We start from the raw sequence: 4,182 nt of genomic DNA, 5'->3' as shown, positions 1-4,182 counted from the left end.
AGTCGTCCCGTGAGTTTATTTTATTATCCCACATGCATAGGTAGTATTACTTTTCTAGATCGTACCCAGTATATAAGAATAGGTTGAGGCCCTTGATGGGCACGGACGAATTTATTGTATTGAGCTTGCTCAAAGGAGGTTACCCCCTTGAAGTGGCCTGCGATCAGTAGATTTATTCTGAGTTCTGCTATCACTTTGTATTCTGTTATTTCGAGCATTCTCACGATATTGCTATAAGGAGGTTCTTCTCACATAACCAAGTTTTCAAAAATCCAGTTATGCATTTTAGGAAGATAGTTGGACCGTGTGGTTTGACACAGAAGATGAATATAAAAATCCATATTCTGTGTTTGGTTACCAATTTAGAAATTATAATTGGAATGGAATATGACAGGGAATATCTTTTTCTTGCGTTTGGTTGTTCATTTTCGAAATGAAATTAGAATTTGAAGTAAATTTTTTTAATCTTATTTTATTAGTGAAACACAAGTATTATAATTAGTAAAGTATTAATATTTAATTTAATACTTATGATTACTAATATATTTATAATTAGACTACATTATTATTATTTTTAATTCTTGAATATTCAAGTTCTATTTTATTAGTAAAGAATAAATAAAATGATTATTATTTTTTATTTTAATCCTATTTATTAGCAAAGAAAAGTAAAAAATGATTATACTTGCAATCATTTGTAAAAAGTTATAAATTGTCGCATAGTTGATAATTGTGATCATATATATTTATATATTTTTGGAAAATTATATAAGACGAATTTCTCGTCAACTTTTTTTCAATCTTTTTGCCTTGTCGAACTTCATAGTTGTCAAACTCAAACTTGAACTTTGTGGCTTAGTCGTTAAATATGAGAACACTAGGAAATCCATGCTCTATACCATTATGCCCTACATTCGGCGAGCAATCCTCTCATTTTTCTTATTCTTCTCATTACTATCTATATTGTTAGATGGTCAATCTTGCATACATAAACTATATATAGATCAAACAGATACCAACATTCAAATAACAATGTCATCAAAATATGTTCAAATTATGAATGTGATCCGAATATGTTTAAATTAGGTATGTGATCAATAATTCAATGTTACATATGTAGCATAAGGTAGAAGATAGAAAAACAATATCCATGAACTAATGAGAAAGAACAATATCCATGATCTGAATGGTGGTGTGAAAACACACCATTAAATATGAAAACACTAGGAAATCCATGCTCTATACCCTTATGCCCCACATTCGGCAAGCAACCCTCTCATGCTACTCAATCCTCCCATTACTGTGTGTATTGTTAGATGGTCAATCCTGCATATACAAACTAAACATGCTTGAAAAATGAAAACTCAATTATTTTTTAATGGAATACACCAAGGAGTAGCATCAGAAATATTGACTATTTACAAACATGCATAGTAAGCAATCATTAGATAGCTCATTTTTTATCAGCATGTGTGTTCTTGCAATATCAGCAAATCAGGAGCAATAAAAACAATACAAAAGAAAGACATTTTGTCAATACCGTTGACAATCTTGTTCGGAAGCACATACATAGGAAACCAAATTGTGGAAAAAAGACAAGAAATAAAAAAAATATCCAAGAAAATTAGGAATATACATATAACATGGGACAAAATCATGAACCATATAATCATCGACCGAAAATCCTCAATACTTTTGATAATCTTTTCACCAAGAACATGCATAGGAAATCAAATGGGGACAAAAGGACAAGAAATAAAAACATATGCAACCAAATTAGGACTATAGATATAACATAGGAAAAAATCATAAACTGTACAATCATCTACCAAATCACATTTCTATCAACATATGCTCTCAAGTTCTACAATTGAGCATTCATCATTTGCCACTCCTTATGTATACCATGTATGTATGGTTCAATTATAGCTCTAATTAAGAATGCAATGAACAACTATATCAAACATTTACGTGATCATAAACTATGTATAGATCAAGTATGTATACATCAAGTATGCTTAGCAAAATAGTAAAAATGTGCTCAATAATGAGTTCCAGTATAGTGTTGTGAGAGATCAATGCAATACCATTAACTAACCATCTGGAATTACTTCACATGCCAATCATGTGAATGCCAATGAAATGAACAACTAAACTATGTATTGACCAATGTCAATCATGCCAATGAAATGGACAACTAGACTTTGCATAGATCAAGTATGTATACATATGTACATACATGTGTGTAGATACATACGTACATACATACACACATATGTACATACATATGCACATACATACATACATATATACATCAATGCAATACCACTAAATAGAGCCAAGTCAAAAATTGGAATTACTTTAGATGAAAATCATGCCAATGCCACTGAAATGAATGAATAAACTATTTATTGACAAATACCAATCATGCCAATGAAATTAACATAGGGATAAATGAACAACCAGGGCCGAGGGCACACCTAGCTATCCAGATCAACCTGCAAGAGTCAACACAGTGGAAAATACAACACAAATACAACACCAAAGAGAGAGAACAAGACATCTTTATTGATTTATCAAGTAAACAACATACATGACCAGTTGTAAGGCCTTCTGGGTTACGGCTAGATAAAAGACTCAGTTACAATCCTTGATGATCCTACCTCGCATTCTACTTCTTTCTTCTCTCTAAGTTCTACCAATCTACCTAAACTCGATCCTACACTTCCTTAAATACATGTGTGACCATAGGTCGACCTATCACAAGATTAAATTCTACATTAAATGCATGTATAGCCACAAGTCAGCTAACATTAGATAATAACTACCTATATTGAAATTAAATGCAAGCAAAGTCAGCCCAAACTGGAACTAGACACAGATAACTCATCAAATGAAGACTCCACAAAATACTGGCACTCAACATCCAAAGAAATCACTTAGCATCCATATGAACTCAACATCCAAATAAATCACTCTACATCACTACGAACTCAACATCCAAAGAAATGACTCGACATCAACTACGAACTTGACAGCAACTAACACTCAACAACTACTAAAGAACTTAGTAACCAAAGGATTCACTTGGCACACAAGGAAACATTTGATAACCAAAGTAACACTTGGTAACCATAGGAATGGCTTGGCATCCAAAGAATGCTCAAAAAACACTAAGAACTTGACAACAACTGACAGAATGAAAAAAAGGTGTAGGATTGTAAGGAAACTTAGGATGCTCCTACATCAAATAACCAAGGTTGGAGAAATAATTATCTTAAATCATGCAAGTGTCACAACCTAAGCTGAATCCAACTCAGATTGAGAAATTCATGTAACATCTTCAATAGGTCTTTTCTTCCACTTCACCAAATACTCATAGTAATCTTTTCCTCTTGTATTCTAACCAACTCTCTGATCCAAAATCTATTCAACTTCTTCAACCTTCTTCTTAGGATAATCACTTGACACCTCCACTTCATATTTTGACTCATGATACTTATACAAATCAACAACATTGAATATAGGAGATATATCCATGTCATCAAGTAATTCAACTTCATATGCATTACCACTATCAAATTTTTTCAAGATCTTACAAGGTCCAAACTTCTTCATCTTCAATTTACTATATGTTCCAACAGAAAATCTTCATTTCTTCAAATGAACCATCACCTCATCACCAACTTCAAAAATATGATATCTTATGAAGTTATTAGCATTCTCCTTATACTTCTGATTACTTTGTTCCAACCTCAACTTTACTACTCTATTCAAAGACTCCATAAAATTAGCAAATTCTTCTCCTGCAGCACTTCTCTTTTCTTCACCACCAACATCCCTCAAATATGATACTCCTCTAGGCTTCATTCTAGTAATAATCTCAAAAGGTTTCTTCCCTATACTTCTATTCACAGAATTATTATATGCAAACTCAGCTTGTGCTAACACTACTTCCTAATTACTTGGCTTGTCTCCAATTAAATATCTCAGAAAATTACCCAAGCTTCTATTCACAACCTCTGTCTATTCATTTGTCTGTAAATGGAATGTAGAACTAAACTTCAATTCAATAGCCATCTTCTTCTACAAAGTCTTCCAAAAATAACCAACAAACTTACTATCTCTACTAGAAATAATACTTCTTGGTAATCCATGCAATCTCACAATTTCTTTAAAGAA

The sequence above is a fragment of the Cupressus sempervirens genome, chromosome 7 (genome assembly GCF_028749045.1).
Source record: "Cupressus sempervirens isolate cs-2001-9-10 chromosome 7, ASM2874904v1, whole genome shotgun sequence".
Classification (NCBI taxonomy): Eukaryota; Viridiplantae; Streptophyta; class Pinopsida; order Cupressales; family Cupressaceae; genus Cupressus; species Cupressus sempervirens.
The sequence above is the reverse complement of the archived record's forward strand: the minus strand, read 5'-3'. Positions refer to the sequence as shown.